This window comes from Eleginops maclovinus, chromosome 17 (genome assembly GCF_036324505.1).
Source record: "Eleginops maclovinus isolate JMC-PN-2008 ecotype Puerto Natales chromosome 17, JC_Emac_rtc_rv5, whole genome shotgun sequence".
Lineage (NCBI taxonomy): Eukaryota > Metazoa > Chordata > Actinopteri > Perciformes > Eleginopidae > Eleginops > Eleginops maclovinus.
The window spans coordinates 7,078,179-7,096,861 of NC_086365.1; the positions used below are offsets into that span (position 1 = coordinate 7,078,179).

Here is an 18,683-nt window from a genome sequence, read left to right on the forward strand (position 1 = left end):
CTCCCACACATCTCTCTCTCTGTTTGTCACTTTCCTCTCTCTCCAAATCCACTGGTCTTTAACCTCAGCTCATTCCTCACTTAACCACAAATCTACTCCGAGGCACAACTTCCATCCATAAAAGAAATTGTGAGTTAGCCGTGTGATTGATCCCTGATGGAAGTTCCACTTCAGAAAAGCTAATTTCGGTCATGCGTTGAACCATAAATCCCACCGCTTGATCACCGCAGTGCTTCAATTATACTGCTGTGATAGGGTTAACAACATACTGTACTCACACTGGCATGGGTTTTCCATACGGATGGGAATTGCACAAGGTATGTTTTGTGATGATGGTGTGACTTAACCGAGGAGAAATACAAATATACGTTGATGCATTATGCATGTGATACCTTCTCAGGATTTCAATATATATGCTAAAACTGAGAGGATAACCACACAAAAGGTGAGGCTTTCTGATGATAAACACTTTCTGCAAATTCTGATATTTCACTCTCCGACCTCTGAGCTCTGTTGGTCTGACCAATAACGGGGTTGCTAAGGTAATTTAATTACCAGAGCCTCTACGAACAAGGGTAATTACTGCTCACTAAATCCCCACTAATCCCCCCCCTGAGTCCCAACACACACTCGGCCCGGGGCTCTAACAGGCAGTGCTGACTTCCTGATCCCGTCCCACGAAGGGGCCATCCAAAAAAAGACACAATCTCTGTTACTGTCAGCACAAAGATGCTCCGTAGTGTTTGGATCCATGTTAGGATGTGCATACTGTACTGTGTCTCCTTCACTACAGTGGGCCTTAGTCATCAGTCCCAATTCATTCCTCTCACGTTGCTCTCCCCTCCTCACGTGTGTGACTCAAGGGGACTCTCAGGTCAGAAAGGCCACTCATCTCTACATAAGAATGTCGTAATTATCCCGGCTGTAACGGATGAGATGTGACCTCTGTGAGTTAGAAGAGAAGGAGGAGATAAAGGCTGATGAGAACAGTAAACAACCGGAGTTATCAGCATAGCCTCTGCTGGGTTTATGTTAAGTTGCAAGTAATTAACAATAATGAAGTCAGCTTATGAAGCCTGGTGTTGCATGTGTGTCCCATGTTTTGTGAAGATACACACTGTGCATTGTGTGTACTTCTAGATACATTAAATACCTTCCAGGAGCAGTTATTCATTTCAATACAGTGTGGATATTCATTTGGGGACTCACTAATCAATATTTTCAAATTATTTATCAATAGGTTGCATATTACTCCAAAAACACTTGTTGCGTATGAATCTCGGAGATCTTCACGTCATGTTTATGTAAGAAACAGCCAAATGGTTGAAATTGATTTTCCAATAACAAGATGCAATGACTGACCAGCTAAATATTCCATGACATCAAATGCACACCGTGATGATTTAACCTGACATCACAATAACTCAAAAAATAATTGAATAAAGAAGGAAAAGCAGTCTGGAAGTTTGGAAATCAATTAAAAACGCGTTCCTGTTGATATGCTCATTGTAAAGTTTTGGTTAAAGTGACATTGCAGCTTAAGATTTGGATATTTTGGGATAAGCCAGCAGGAGAAACCACCTTCCTCTGCCCCCCTTGTACCCCTCAGATGCCAGTCTAACATCTGTGTGACATCAGTGGGGTTGGCAAGTGTTATTGACCCCAGCAGGTGTTGCGTACTGTATGTCTGTGTGTGCGTGTACAGTACGTGCAGCGTGTCAGTGAGAGGAACCCGGTGCTGGTGAAAGGAGCACCTGTGTGTATTGAAAAGAGTTCTCTGAATAGCTCCATATTTGAACAGCCACTTAACCGCCGATAAAGCTGTAAGTAATTCATGGCAGCTTCCTGCCTGTAGTAAAGGGAGAGAGCAAGAGATTAAACGAGAGCATCGGCTGTAAATAGGGCTCTCTCCAACATTTGGTAGTGCATTTCTCTGTCAGAGAAAGAAATTAGCTCTGGGTGATATGCTTGGTGGGCCAAATCTATACATGAAATTAAAGGGGGGGAAAAGAATGATGTTTGCAACCCAATACCACAAAAGGTAGTAACATACAGGTATTTGCAAAGACTGATGAATACACCTGTATGTTCCTACAGGTACATGCATGACTATTAGTAAGACAATAGGTAGTTATTTTATAAATCAAAGCCAAGTGTGCAAAGTGATTGGTGGAATTCCTTGCCAGTATTGTCAAGGAATGGGCACCAGAAAAATGACTTTAATAACCAACGCTACCACTTAACTTCAAATCTGAGTTGTAATAAACTCACTGGACGTAATGCAGTCACATTTCTCTTTTTTTATTTTGTTTTTGGGAGAAAAAAGTAAGAGATGTCAATACCATTTGCACCAAACACGTGTAACTATCCAACGATGGATGCACAATTGTATAATTGTCCCTGGTCATACAGATACTGTGTTGAACACTTAAAGATACACTCACAACTTGACTACAGTACTCCCCTTGGTATTGAGGAAGGAAAACGACAAAGGACGTCATTGATTAATATTGTTGTCCACATGTCATACCATTCAGATTTAATAAATTGTCTTTGTTTATTGCAAAGTCAAGAGTTTGTGTAGTTGCATAGATGAGTTACAATTGCTCCTTCCTGCTATATAGCCTCTCTCTCAGCGGTTGAATAAGTATAGTTATTTGTAGTGTGAAAAGGTGACCATTCAGATGCTCCTGACATTTAGGAAATTGTCCCTTTTGTCCCCCCATCTCCCTTTACTTCACCGCGTTTTTCCTCTAAATGCCATCTCACCCTAGACATTCCTCTTTTTCGCCCGTTGATCCCTCTCCCTTCTGTTTCCTTTATGTTCCATCTGGCTTCCCCACTGACAGGCTCCACATATGTGAGATTTGCTTTTGTTAGCTTCTCTGTTCATATGCCATGTCCATTTCTTCAGAAAGGGCCTAACAGTTCTTTCACACAGTCGTCACAGCAGATACTGTACTTAGAGAGTGTTGACTTCTCCTGATAGAAACAGGGTTGATGCAGCGTTATAAAATACATTTCTGCTCATCATGACAGTGTATTTACTTAATGGTTAATAAACTCACTCATCATTTTGATTTTGATGTTAAGCTGTCACTCTTGTCAATCAAACAACTCAGACATTTTCTGAGTTTATTTCTAAATAATTCAGGCTCAAATTCTATCAAAACAAACAGTCCCTATAAAAAGAACAGTATACTGTTCTTAAAAAGAACAGTATACTGTTCTTTTTATTAAACTCAACTGTAAATCCCAAGCAACGAGGTCTAACAAATGAAGTGAGAATTGAATTGAATCTGAATACAATATGCGCCATCACTCTCAAGGTTTCTGTTTGTATTCCCTCTAGCAAAAAGGGAAATATTTCACAGTACAAATCATATTCTGGTTATTTAGTGGTGCTGTTTTAACACACACAGATAAGTGCTGGACCTTTACAGCTCAGTGACGTCCACTGAGGGCAATAATCTACGGAGCCTGTGAGGGGCTATAGAGAGGAAAAATAAATACAACTTGGCCACGCTTTACTAATTTGTGTGCACGAGATGTAATTCGAGGCCTCTATTCTTTGATTTAATTCAAACGTGCCGCCTTCATTTCTCCTGTCTAGAAAGCTATTACTCTTAAAAAAAAACAACAACTCAGGATTCATACTTCCTAAGCTGTTTACTCTATTGTTTGGCCGATGCCATAATGCATCTTCCTGCCAGTTTACGTTTGCAAGGGAGATAAGCTGAGAGGTCTTGGAGGTGTGCAATTTTCAGCCTCAAAGCTGTGATAGCGGATGGCCTCTGCAGTGGGGGCCATCCTCATTAGGTTCCAACTGTAAGACTCCTGGGCCACATATCTGCCCCGACCACATCACCTTACCCAGCAATTGATCCCCCCGTGGTCACACAACACACACACAGCACACACACACAGCCAGTGAACCAAGGCTTATGTACAGAGGAGCTGACTGAGCGGAGAGCAGGCAGGGTTTTAGTTGGTAATCATTAACGCTGACTGCCTGTTTGCTTTGCCTCTGTCTCTGTGTGTGTGTGTGTGTGTGTGTGTGTGTGTGTGTCAGTGTCACTGCACTTTATTTACCTGCTGACTCTCTCTAGACACACATGTGTACATACAGTATGCACATGTAACATCTGTCCACGCCCGCAGCTGTATGTCTCTCAGTTAGACTTTGCTGCAGACTTCCTGTTTTCTCGCAGCTCACAAATGAGCTTAGAACAGAGATGTATCACAGAGGAGAAAATGGCTACTGTTCACTTGCCTCATAATTAATCCGTAGACAAAACAAGCAGACACAAATAACCTGATTGGACAAGCTCAGATCTATTGCATCTGACTAAAGTACTTCTGTGTTTCATGCCAATAAAATACCATTAAATAACCTCACCTCCATCAAGTCGAGTGTCCATTCAAGTTTAGCTGCTCCACCTTTGCTTCTGCATCTGTTGCCCCCCTCTCTGGGACATCTAAGGGGCCACATCTGGTTCAGTCTGAGGGGACGCCATGCAGCTCCTGGAGGCAGCGCATTAGCATACACTTACTCTGGGAATGCCCTTGACTATCTGTCTGAAGAATGGGACGTGAGCAGCATCAAATACACCAGCGGGACCCGAGGAGAGACAGGAATAGATGGAGTGAGACAGAAGGATGGGGAGAGAGGATTTAAATTAAACGTTGTTCATCAATCACACCATCTGATGTTATAAGGCTTTCACAATGCACTTTTTCAAGAGGAAATAATGTCTGAAATGTTGCCCACAACACAAATAAGTTTGTGAATGCACATCTTATAAAACCTTCAATTGGTATTTATTTTCATGGAGCAGCAGGTGGAGGAAAATGTCAGAAAATAGTGAGCTGACAGATAGGGGAGATGTGCATTTTGTCTGACTGAAGAATGGCAAGCGAGGTAGAGATAGAGGAAGAGAGAAATTGGGGGAGGGGGCTGGAGTAGGAGGGCGGGAAGATAGGAGGCGAGTGTCACGGACTGAAAGAGAGGGAGAGAGAGAGAGAGAGGAAGGGAACAGCGAGCAGCTCGTTCCCGGAGCTGTTGACTGAGTGTTCGAGTGTGTGATCGTGAGTGCTTCTTGAGCCGTTTGTGTGTGAGAAAATAAAAGGAGGACATTGCTTTTTTTAAAAAACCTTTTTGTTTTTTCTTTAAGTGCCTCATCGAGCTCCCTCAGTGAAAGCAGAACTTGTGTGAACCCCTTCCGGGGATTGTTAAGAAGGACAGAGGGAAGACAGCGTGCTGCCAGGTAAGACACAGTAAGAGGATAGCAGTGTGGAGGTGATGATAACATGGTTACACCGTCATATGGCACGAGAGCTCTTGAGTGTGTGTGTGTGTGTGTGTGTGTGTGTGTGTGTGTGTGTGTGTGTGTGTGTGTGTGTGTGTGTGTGTGTGTGTGTGTGTGTGTGTGTGTGTGTGTGTGTGTGTGTGTGTGTGTGTGTGTGTGTGTGTGTGTGTGTGTGTGTGTGTGTACACAGCTCGTAGGAAGCTGAACTGTAATTGTGACAGGAAGAGTCATTATGGAGCAGGAGGAGGAAGAGAAGGAGGAGGAGGTGTAGTGTGTTTTTTGACTGCAGCTCATCCAGCATGGCAGATGTCAGAGCATATATATTTACAATGACAGGGATTACTGGAGAGGAAGAAAATCACATTTCTAAGATCAGATCAAATTTGGAGAAAGAGTGAAAAGATATACTGTCTCTGTGCAACAGTTCATTTCCTTTAAATAGTGATGGTTAAAGAATCTCACTAAAGGTAGAAGCTCATGTTGTGTACAGTAGTTGAAAACTGGTAGCAATTTTGGTTTGTGGGAAATCCAATTTGTGTGTGTCCTTATTTGTGAACGGGACCTGGCTGGATGTGGCCCCACAGCTGATGGGATCCGTGGCATTAGCTCTAAATAATCAGCTGCGCCTCCGGCTCAGCATGGCAACAGTGTGTGAAAAGAGAAAAAAACACAGCGTATTCAGCTGTGTGTATATATAGAACAATAGCATGGCTTCCTAACCGTGGACTTGCTTTCTTTGTCATTTAATAAGAAGTTAGACTGTAATCCAATCACTGCGCTGTTTGTCATTTCCTCTTTGTCATTTCTTATCTCTCCCTCTCTCTGGAGTGTAATTATCCCAGATTCAGCCGAAATGAACTAGTCCATCTTTTTTTCTCCCACCGCTTCCCTCCATTCATGCCTGCTGACGTACAGTAGTGAAGACAGACTACAGGTCCAGAGGCTGAACAAAAGCTTCTCTGTCCCTAATAACATTTGCTCTTTTTATTTTTTCTTCTTCTCTCATTTGGAGACATGAAAGAGGTGGTGGATTGTGGGGCTTCAAATAGCCCCTGTCTATTTGATTTCATTCCTTGAGCAAGCCATGAAAGCCAACAGACGGCTCAACCTTTTCAAACGCAAAACTAATTCACTTGATTTCAGTCCCATTTTGACTTAATTTTTCCTCCTCCTTCCCAATCCTTTATTGTCCTAAAGGGTTCATTTAATCCTATTCTCATCCAGTGCACACTGTTTGGCTCCATTGAAAATGGATTTCTACATCCCATAGTGGAACTGAACAATATACACCTGTCATACTGTTACCTGTATGAAAGAAGTCATTAACGTGAGCATAATCCATCCCTTTGTCTTTGAGGAAAAACCCTTTACTTGTAACATATTGCGCTCACAAGCGTTGTCATGTGTTTCAACAACTGCTCTTTGTCGTGTGTGTGTGTGTGTGTGTGTGTGTGTGTGTGTGTGTGTGTGTGTGTGTGTGTGTGTGTGTGTGTGTGTGTGTGTGTGTGTGTGTGTGTGTGTGTGTGTGTGTGTGTGTGTGTGTGTGTGTGTGTGTGTGTGTGTGTGTGTGTGTGTGTGTGTGTGTGTGTGTGTGTGTGTGTGTGTGTCCAGCTGTGAGATCTCCCATTGCGTCAGTAGTTAATGAGTGTCTCCATTCACACGGCCCATTGACACAATGTTTTTGTTTATCTAACGGATGGAAAGCCTTGAGTGACACACACTCTACGGTACTGTACCCTCAGGAAGTTAAAACTCTGCCTGAGTTGGATTTAAATCTAGGAAATACGTTGACCTTCACACAACCTTGCAGTGTTACAGAGGCTGTTTGGTTAGTTATTTCGGGGGTGGTGACATTTGAGAGTAATGACATCTGTCAAATATCTTGTAGAAGAGAAAAGGAAGGATTGAAGTGTGATGGAAGAACGGAAAATTATACTTTTGACTTGATCTGTTACATTTTAGTAATTTATTTTGAAATCTAAATTCCTTTCTTGCATGTAAGTGACCGGATCACTCCATCCGCGGTCCTTACAGTGTTCCTGCCAAGAGCGGCAGTCAGCTCCTTCCGGTCCGTTGGATGCAGTCTGCGTTCTCCGTGACTCATTGTCTCATTCACTGTGATTGGCTGTCTTTTCTTCTGGGGGGGAAAGACAGGACGGAGAGCGGTTGGCCTCTCATGAGAAGGGTTCAACCATTCTTTTCACACAACATCCCTCTGAATGCACATTCACAATGTGTAGTTCTGAATGCCAAAACACAGGCATAAAGTCAGGGTGACAAAGGTCCGGGGGATTCTTTTGATGTCTCTCTTCCGTGTCCGTATGGAACTGCCTGGGACATTCACACAGTTAAGCAAAACACTAAGATCCTTCTCCTTAAAATGGACAATTTTCCATCCAGCCCGAACCACAGTCATGTCTTATATCCATCTGAGTGATGTATGCAGGCCTCCTTCCAGCACTCCCATCCCTTTGTAGATGACGCTTTCACATGTGACAGCTTTGGAGAAAACAGGGCGTGGAGCTCCTGCCTGCTGAGACTTGTTTGCCTCTAACAGACAGACCCGGCAGAGACCAGGTCCAATCTGCTCCGCCCAGTAACTCTGCCAAGAAAAAAACACCATATTTTTCCTTCAGTGGGCAAAGCCTCTGTGCTCAGGCCACGCAGCGCTGATTCAGAACCATGGACAGCGCTTCTGCGGGGACAGGTGGAAACAAGCAGAGGAGGGAGACATTTCAGCACCACCTCTTCTGGATAGCACCAATGCAGGAATGAGTCTTGGCTGAAGGGATTTTCATGTTTTGTTATATATCAGAAAAATATGTCAGAGAATACCCGACTTTTGAATTTCTAAAGATTCAACGGGCTTAGGTCAGTTGTGGCTTGTGTATCAGTAAGTGGCTTGATGATACACGTCATCACGCCAACCATGTTCCACTTTTAGCTTGGCGAATTTGAGGTGAATTCAGGTGAATGTGATGTAATTCCTCTTTAGCATTACCTTGATTTTACACTTTAATTCATATAGTGTTAGAATATGTAGATTATCCTGCTGAACAAAACATCTAACTATACGAAACGTGTGTTTGCCAAAGAGTTTATTTTCTGCAATATTCCAAAATCCGAAATGTTGAGTTAGCCCTTACTATGCTGCCTTCAGCGAAGGCCTATAACTGCACCAGACTATAGTTCATAAAGTTGAGGATGAATAGCATGATGAATAACCCTTGTTTGGACAGATATTCATATGGTGATTAGATGATATACCATAGGGTTTTACACTTTGGTTTCAGAAGGCATTGTAACTTAGGAGCAGGCACAGCAGTGTTTGAATATCTATCAACTTTAATATATTGGTGTTGACGAAGTCGAGTTTGCGTGCAGCAGTGTTCAACCAGGTAGCCTGGCTAAATAATTTCAACTGTTGCCAGAACATCAAAGCTTGCTGACAGGATGTGTGCTTGCTTTCCACAGAGCATGCAGTTCACTGGAGCGTAACGCCTCTGTTTGCCTGCAGTCAGAGATACTCATGATGCACTTTTATATACGGTAACCATAGATATCTGCCCTTTAAATACTTTGTAGTCAAGACAGGAAAAAACACAACATGATTATTACAATGTTTAGTGTATGAAAGGCAGTCAGCTTTACTGACAGGTATGCTTTGGTTCATTGTGAACATTCTACCATATTAATTAAAAAAAGGCTTTCTAATGGAACTATTGGACTCTCCCACTAGCAATCACCAATTGTTTCTTCTTTCTAAAATCTAAAAAGCTTTTCTTTGCTGAGCATCAGTGCTTCATACCCAATACGAAGAAATTCCCATAGCAACATGCTTCATTTCACAGTATAAATCACTGTGATTAATCTGCTGTAGCTGTAATGCTATATTTGCGTCACTTATGGCTTTGAAGATCCATTTTATTGATTTGAATGCTTGGATTTAATTTGTACATACGTGCAAAGCATGGTAAAATCATAAGCCCATGATGAAGAAATATTGTACCTTCATCGATACAACAACCTGGTTTCATAAATGAATTGGCTGTATCTTACATCATGTGTGTAATAACGGTTAACACAGGGAGAGAGTGTGAAATCCGACGTGTTATTTCTGTAAAGGCTGTTAGATGAAACACACTGTAGTCTGCTCTCTGATCAGCGGGGATGGGGCTCACAGGAAATCTTGGATGTAGCCACGTCACTGCATTAACACACTTAGAGGAGCTGGAAAGATAAATAGCTGCTTCTGTTGATGAATTTTCCTACACACACACACACACACACACACACACACACACACACACACACACACACACACACACACACACACACACACACACACACACACACACACACACACACACACACACACACAAGTCCACACAAATATGCAAAAAAAGGCTCAGCATGACATTGATTTTGTGCCCCGCTGCATGTCCTCCAAGTACAGAGGATCTCCAGCCCCCTCCCTCAGAAACAATAAGAGCTGCACAAGTCTCGCCTTGAGGCTTCTGTTATCACCACCTGTCACTCCTCTCTCTCTTCTGCACCCCCATACACATGCCCCCTAATTGAGACAGCTAATAACCAAGCAGGGTCATTTGTATATGTATGCATTAGCATAATTGAATAGGCATGAGTTAAGTGTTTTCCGCTGGTGTGTTAATAACATGGTCTGAAAAAGCACATGCATGTGTTCTCCTGTTTGTTAGGCTTGCGATGTCATGACTTGGGAGGCATCCATCCGTTCAGTCCCCTCCTCTCTGCCCTGCCTCCATTTTTATCCCTCTTGTCAACTGTCAGCGCCATAAATCTAAGGTGTGGTCATTTTTTTTCACACATTTTAGATGATAAGATGTCCTTGGCGGTATGTTGGCCAGAGCTAATAAGCGGGCTACCGTGCCAGTTTGAAAACAGGCATATGTGGCAGGCTGGAAAGCATTCAGACTGCTGGACACTGCATATTTCTGTGTCAACCACACAGGGAATGTTCCCCTCTGAGCTGCCCACAGAGGCTTCTGATGCCTCTGCTAGGCAGTCGGTTTCTCTTCAAGTCCTCCCTCCATCATTAGACCCTGCTTCCTGCAGAGGAAGCTTTATGGCAGGAGGTGGGGCATATGAAGAGAGAGTTGATGTGAATTGTGCGTAAAGTGAAGAGAGAGATCAAGGAAGCAGGGTGGCAAAGATATGTTTTCCATCTCGGTACGCCGCGGCTGTCCACCTTGTCACTGCGATGTGTAAATCACTGTGCTGTCGCTGCGACCTGAGCGGGAAACGGAGAGCCGCTGTTTGCCGCTGCTTCTCTGACTGCACAGATGGCTGCAAACCCATCAGAGACCTCTGTGTGCAGAGATTTGACAGCGCCTTGAAAGTGCAAATTCTTTACAGCACTCAGGTTACAGGTTAAAGGAAACTTGGAAATAGCACACATCAAACATATTTAACTGTTGCATAGCAACAGCATACTGTTTCTTCAGTAGTTGAAGCATCAAGCAAAGCCTTGTTTTGTGTGAAATTAAGGTAATAGAAAAGGGAAGAATGTTTTTCAAGATTAAAGTAGTTAATGAAAAAGTTTCAGCCTTCAAACCTATCAAAGTTGAAATTCATGGAGAGACAGTCCTACGGTATAACTTCAGCAGAAAAGATCCTCAATTTTGATAAAATCTGACCTAAGTGCTAATTGAGAATATTTCAAGACAAGAAAAGCTTGTACGGATGAATTCATTATGTGTTCAATCTTAAAAGAAAGAGTTTGCATGGGAAGAAAAACCCATTAGCCGGCCCACGGGATGTTAGCTAAAGGGACGAGTAGTTCTATAAAATAGTTACATGATCATAAACACAGACTGTAAACACACTTTTACTATGTACAGTATTTGTCTGTTTACTGACCTTCATTCTGGGTGAACAAAAAACAATTTCAACTTTTAGCCCTCCTCTTTTTTTCGTTACTGTTGATTAAAGTCTTTGATTTTCCCTGTAACATCAAGGACAAACCAAAGTCTTTGTCTTGCACGCACGCTGCAAGTGTTCCTAAAAAATTGGATTTCCAGCGGTTCCCTTTTTCTATTTACCAGGGTCGGTGGTGTCACTATCTCTCCGTAACCTTCCAGTCAATCCTGGTTTACTGCAATTAAAGGATCTATCGTGTTAAAAGGCTTTCACAGGAAGAAGAAAGGCCAGGAGGTTATCTTCAAATCAGGCATTTTCTTCAAACTCTGGTGCATCGACATGCCCTGGAGGAGAGCCGGCTCGGTAAACGGAGGGGTAATCACTGATCTTAGATGTCCACTCAGGAGTGTATTATCAGCTAGCCCATGGAAAAGGTAAAACAAATCCAATGCACAGATATAAATAAACACCCACGCAAATGAGCGCTGTATTCATGTGCAAAGTTGGGATCCATCTCGTCATAATTGCAAGTCTGAGGAAGACAGAAGCAGCAGATTTTTCCCCCCGCTGAGTGCAGACAGGCAAGTGGGTCATGCAAAGTGCTTCGTGTGAGCGTAAATTCACCTTTTACCCTGCGGAAGTTTGCTGAGGCACAAAAGCAAGGTTTGAAAGCCTGATGAAATGCTATCACTGCCTTCCCCATGCCCATAACACAGGCACTCTGGGATGAAAGCCAGGATGAAGTGGCAGAGAAATTAAAGTGAAATGTTAAAGCAGTTCTATTCCACTTGCTATCCACATTTCTGTTTCTCCATTCCTTTATCTCTCCACCCGATTTCACATCACCGTCTCTCAGATCAGAGGAGAAAGGTGGAGGTGTGTGTTTGTGCGGCGATATAGCGATGTGTGAGATGACTGATTTAACGGCAATGAGGTGATGCATTATTCATCCGTCATCACCTTCACCCACCGCCAGAAGTCGTGACTGAGGTTTTTTTTGGAGGGGTGTAGCGAGTTGTTACATTTGAAGCCAAAATCTGCTCTTCCATAGTTGTGCCTATTACCTGAGACCAGCTTAGTAGGAAATGCAGCAACATCCTAGGAAGCCACTGTTGATGGAGGCTGTTGAACCATCGTAAAAAACAACAACCAATAAAACAACAACTTGTGGAATGAACATTATAGTAAATCAACTCTTTCTCTTCCCCTGTGTCTTTCCACCAAAGCCAGCCCTCTATCTACCCCTTTCTGTTCCATAACTGTCATTATAAGTAACCTCTCTGGCTCCTGATATGATAAACCCACAGGAGAAACAAATTACCCAGGATGCACAGAGAGGAAAAGAGAGAAAGAGAGAGCGTAGTTCACACAGATTATCGTGACTTGAGTTTGACATTCACTTGAATACTCGGTGCTAATTTATAGTTTCCACCAATAGACCCTGTGTAGTCAGAGTTTACCCTTGAGGAGTAAAGTGAGTGAAGGCAGGGGGCAAGAGAAACTGTTTCACTACTTTAGAGAGCAGATCTCACCAATACTTTGGTATTATGTTGAATTAAAAAGCAGAAATGTTTCAGTACATACTTGCACTGAGCTTATTGTTGGTGTAACGACTGCATACATAATTAGTCGCTTTCTTTATTCATGATATTTTGAAATCCTGAATAGTTTTCACACCTTGTTTGCTGATTTAGGATTGTATTGATCGAATGATGAAGCATTTGAATTGAAAAATCAATCATAAACTATTTGCAAGCATTTGCTCGTTCCTGTTTAAAATATTTCCTATTTAATGCCTTTGTCAACTCCAAGTCTGGGAAGTAGTACTGGGCATTTGATTGACAGAATGATAACATTTTCTAATATTCAACATCCCACATACTCACTAGACAACCAAAAGTATAAAAGATATTGTTGAAAGCAGACTCCAACAATTTCCATGAACTCCTGTTTAAATAAGGAAACCTGCTGAGTCTTTAATAAAACAATGAATGTTTGCGATCCAGTTATAAACATAGTCTCTGAAGGAAAGGGGAGCGCCACAGACAGCGTGTGTTAGTCAAACCGTATTAAAACATGGACTTACACATGCTGGATTTTCTGGTGATTAGTTTAAAATAAGAATATAATTGCGACCCTAATCTGTTAGTTCATTCAAAGAGATGATTTTGGTGGTGAAAAGTTAACTGGATAATGAATTTTCTTTCATCATTATAGCACAGACTGATATTAAGTCTAAAAGGTGTCAGTCCAGTATTTGGAAATTGCTACAAGGTACCGCATGCTGATTTACATGTAATGACATTTTTCAAATTTGTTTCGCAAACAATCGCTGGAAATGTGCATGTATCATAAGTGACAAATATTAATACAACGCAGACACTGACAAGGAAAGGAAAAAAAGGTGGAGGAGGTCAGTGTTTAACAACGGCTGTGTAATTGGAAACAAAATGTGATGTCAGTCACATTATTCTTTCCATTGTGCCTGAAAAAAAAAAAAAGGAGATCGTGTGGGAGCTGAGCTGTAATAGCTGTGTGTCAGTATTAATTCAGACTAGATTCTCACAAAACCATGGATTATTGCAGGTGTTCTGTTTAGAAAACGTACAGAAGATTCCCGAATATAATACCAGTAAAAGCTCACAAATAATATTGAATTATGCCCCAGCTTTTTAGCTCCTATATCCTTTAGTCATTAGCCCTCCTTGATGAGGCTTTAACAAATAATAAATCCCTATTTTTGTTTTGGAAAAATTCATTTTGTTCTCGCAGGCATGTGCTATCTTAGCCATGCTGTTTCTGCAGCTGTGTATATTTACTTAATTTTGCCCAAATCTGTTGTTGTTTATTAGGAAACATTGCATAAATTGGTTGAAAGAGCTTGAGAATGCCCCAGTTTGATCAGTGACAGCTTCTAACCTCAGCTCCGCTCCTGTGCACGTCTCTTACCCCGCCTGCTTTTCTCCCTTTAGTCCATCAATCACTCCCGCCCGCATCACGGTCTAGTAAGCTTGACTGGCACTAAGGAGGGAATCTAACCTTAGAGCACGGTGTGTGGTGCCAGACAGTTCATGCAAAAATACATCCACACATTCCACTTGTTCTCTTATTCTGTGGGGTTTACACTTTAAAGAGCATATAGGCTTACAAGTAGAAGTACAAATGCAAGTAATGTAATAGTAAATGAATATATAGAAAAGACAAAAGCAAATCCATTAGGTGAATCCCGGCCATCCCTACATCCAGACAGGAAAAAGTAAAGCAATCGGTTCAGAAATAAAAAGTGAAATTCAGTTACAAATACACGTGTATCTATCAGACATAACACATCTTCAATCAGGATGTGGGATATGTTTATGTAGTTCCACTTCCAGACCTAAATTTATCAAACTGTTCTTTGATTCAATGCACCTTATTCTTGTTCTCTGAAGCAATGTTAGATTTGTCACCTCATATGGCTAATTTAGGTTTACATCAGGGAATCTCAAATCCAGAAGTCTCTCTAAGAGTCTCCCACATTGACCCATGTAATGATTGAATGGGTTTTTCTTGTGATGAGTGGCTTTAAAACTTGAATTGGCAACAAACTGACATTAGCCACTGTGATTCTGTGCGATTTATCTTCCTTCGCAAGGGCATGAGTCGGTCATCGTGCTGGTCAAGGACCTTCCTAGTCAGGTCATTTAGCTCTTCAAAAAGTCTGACTCTTCTGAGCTTTTAATGCTCACCAGGCACCACTCTATTGATTCCCACATTGATCTCATTCAACCCAGCCTATCTGTTTGTCCCTGAGCATCCAGAAGACATCCTATCATGTCTGTGTGCACATTATTAAACCACTGGCACAGTAACTGAGCTGCATCCTCTTTTGTGTCAGCGTGATGAGTGGTGACAGCGCTCCGGGTCTTTTGTTGTATGCGCGTACATCGTGCGTTGTTTGTGGCCTAGAGGCTGCACTGTCTAAGGGAGGGCGGGTCCAGGGTTCAGGGTCGTCCCTCGGTTGCATTTCTGAGTAAATGAGCGACCAGGACACTGTTCCACTAATGATTAAATGCATCATGCTGCTTTTTTCCTGTCAGTGTGCTTTACCAATTTCTGCCTCTGCACGCCGCTCATGGACGACAGAAGAATAATGGATGGTTATATCCATAACTGATTAGTTTTTAACCAAGGTGGTAATTAACAATTCATTTCTATTACACATTGTGGGAATCTAGATTAGATCCGCTTTGGTTTTTGTGTTTTCAGACCAATTTAATACTTTTATAGTTGGCACTCACTTGGACTTACAGATGAATGTGAGTCAATTCACTTTGACCTTGAAAAAAAAAAAATGTCATTACCTCAAGAATTCATATTGTACCTATGAAAATTCAGCGCAAATGTCTTATAGGATAAACATTTTGGACAAACATGGACGTCAGGGCAACACATCTTCCATCGCAGACTGAAAAAACCCACCTGTCTGCACCTTTGACAAAAACATACATCATACAAAAATCTCACTTTTGTACATAGCACTTAAAAAATGTTTGGTTTATTTGAAACCAATGCAGGAGCACTCACAATGGTTTGGCTTATTGAAATCTAATTTACCTGCAGGATTCTTGCTGTTTGAGTTTGTATCTCAGTGTTAAATGCACTTATTGTAAGTTGCTTTGTACTGTAATGTAATGTAACTTGACTGGTTTGCGAAGACGTGCAACCTCTAGGATGCAGTTGTAGTTATTCTCAGTCAATTTGAATTCATGGACGAGGAATGTCTTTAGAGGGTAATAAACAGGAAGGCCATCCACATTAATAAACTGCTCTAAATAAGAGCTGCGTCAGGATTTAATTTAGTGTCAAGTTAGAACCTGTTTGCCAAGGAAATGCAGGAAGGAAGGAAAGGAAAGCAAGAGTAGAGACTGATGAAAGAGAGGAGACAAAAGAGAGACGGAGAGGTGTGAAACAAACTTTCCACTCGGCAGGGTTGGTGGGAATAAGAGGAGCTCTCTGCAGCATGAGCTCGCAGATGGCTGTCCTCTCTCTTCATCCTCTCTTCACAGCATTGTTTCCATCTCTCTGCACCACTCTCCAAGAAAGATGAGAGAGTCCCCTCAGACTCTCCAGCCCTTCAAACATTACACACTGATCGTATTGTGGGCGGCAGAATGTTTCTGTTTCTTTCATTAAGTTTATAGTCAGATGATTATAGTCACACCAAACTTTGTCCTGTTTTAAAAATGTACAGATTTATGAATTAAGATAGGGTTACCATACCAGTGAAATTCCACAATGATTTCAAGTTATCACCCTGCTCTGCAGCTTGCATATGCATTAGCAGTTAGCACTCCTTGAAGAGGCGTTAAAATAAATTGCATATTTTGTTTATTTAAATGCTTGGTTCTGGCCTGCTTTTGCCATGGTAGCCATACTGTGTCTGCAGCTGTCTATATTTACTCCAATTTGGCCAAAATCTGCTTGATTGTAAGCAGATTCTATCCGTTTTGTTGTTATTAGGGAACATGTGGCTTAAATTGGTGAAAAGAGCTTCACAAAGGTACGCTTACATGAATCAGTTTGGAGTCTGTCCTGCAGTATGTCCTCATTGCAGCAGCTGTTACCACCTGTTCATTCCCAAATGTTCCTTAGACATTAATAAGCATCAAGCAATTACAAAAATAAATGATAAAAAAATGAGTGGCAAGCTGTTCCCGCTCCCACCTCCAGGCTGATGGCAAGAGGACAGAATTAAATTGAATTTCTGATAGAAATGTTATTTCATATTTTTTTAATATATTCATAGTTTCTGAGACAAGGTAACGCCACGAACTTTGATTAAACTATCCAGAATAATCAAAAAATTACATTGAGCCAACTCGCAGACCTTTAAAATATTATTAATTTCATGACACCATAAGAGTATTGATTACTCTGTGAATCAGAGTCTACTGCACCTTTTATTTGTGAAGATATGCATACACTACTAGAGTAAGCGACAGGTTGCATTAATGCCAAACTTGCAGACTGAACCCAAATACGGTCAGACATTTGAGAATATCCCCTAATACAAAAGAAGGAATTTGTCACATCTTTATTTTAAGGGAGCTGAATTTTCACACTAATTCCCAATGTTCTGGGATGTGTAAGGGCTGGCTTAACACCATGCACCATCCTTGGTTTCCATGACGACTGTGATCCCTGTATGATAATCGGATTCCCACTATAGCTGTGAAAACACTCATTCCCGCCGGATCCAAGAAAATTATAACATGAGGACGAGTGCGTGACGACGAACAGGCGAGTGAAGAAATGCTGTGAGGCTGCAGGTCGGAGCCCAGAGTGTATTCATACCTCAGGCAGCAGCGTTATCCACCACAGCTATACTGTGTGGCAAAGGAGCCATTTACTCAACAAGAATGATAGAGGAGGTATTAGCAGCAGCGGCTGAACAATCCATTTGTGTGCACTTTGTTATTAGAGGAGGAAGAGCATTAGTGGAAAAAAGGAGAGCACTACATGAAATGTGAAATGAGGAGAAGCCCGGGAGCCATTTGGTGTGTGGTTTTGTGTAGAAATGATTCCATTTTTTTGTCTGGTACAGCTACAGGCCCATTCAGAGTTCGGCACTTTGAAACTTGAAGTTTGGTTTGTTTGTCCAAACCAAGGAGCACAATGTAATGTAAAATGTTGGTAGGTCTATTTAGCTTTACTTTAGAGAGCCATGCTTGAGTAGGTCTTCATCCATTATTTGTATTATCAATTCATCTGCAGATCATTTTTTGCAAATACCTGATGTTTGTTTTGTCGATGAAAGTCCAAATAATTTCCATAACATCATCACAGATCCACACGGACGTCGTAAGGTGTCTTTCTTTGGTCAACCAAAAGTCCAAATACCCAAACATATTTAGCCTACAATGAGGTGGACTATGTGACTTCTGCTGGAATCAGTCAGTATTGTGATTGTTTGACTATTTTGAATTAAAGATCACTAAACTATAGATGATTTAAATGTCTTTTTTCATCAAACCGCTAAACGATGAATCGACTAGTCCTTCCAACTCTAGTTTTGAGTCAGACTCGACTTTCTCACCAGCCGAACCAAACAGGTAAATCCTTAATTTCATTTCAAGAGAACTTTGTTTCAAAAAAAATACAGCATTATGACAGTATATGCAACACAGAAACTAAAAGAAAACAAGAATGTGCCCAACAAAAGAGCGTGATATTCACCTGTGAAGCTAAATGTTTTCCACGAGACACAATAACTGAATAACAGATGACTCTGGGGTATTAATTGCATTCTTTTTGTTTCCAGACATTTTTTTTGATATACTGACGCTGAGATAGGAAAGGCTTGACTGCGTTCATTCTTTTCCCGGGCACAGACTTAGCCTTCCACATTTATCTCCAGCTCAGAGTATGACAACTATAGATCCTCTCTCCTTTGCACAAGACAAATGGCCTTATTACTGCAGAGGACCATTCAAA

At 41.6% G+C, this 18,683-nt stretch overlaps 1 protein-coding gene across 7 annotated transcripts in view; it reads left to right on the forward strand.

Moving 5' to 3' along the window:
- The window catches only part of syt1a (synaptotagmin Ia), a 143,056-nt gene that overhangs the window by 63,848 nt on the left and 60,525 nt on the right, over positions 1-18,683 (forward strand). For 2 of the 7 annotated variants that reach the window (XM_063905023.1, XM_063905025.1), the window contains one exon: positions 5,175-5,267. The exons of 2 other annotated variants lie outside the window; for them this stretch is intronic. The gene's annotated coding sequence lies outside the window, so the exon portion shown is untranslated. Of the gene's footprint in view, positions 1-5,016; positions 5,268-18,683 lie in introns of those variants that run through there. 3 more of the 7 variants (XM_063905022.1, XM_063905029.1, XM_063905024.1) reach the window with 2 other exon arrangements.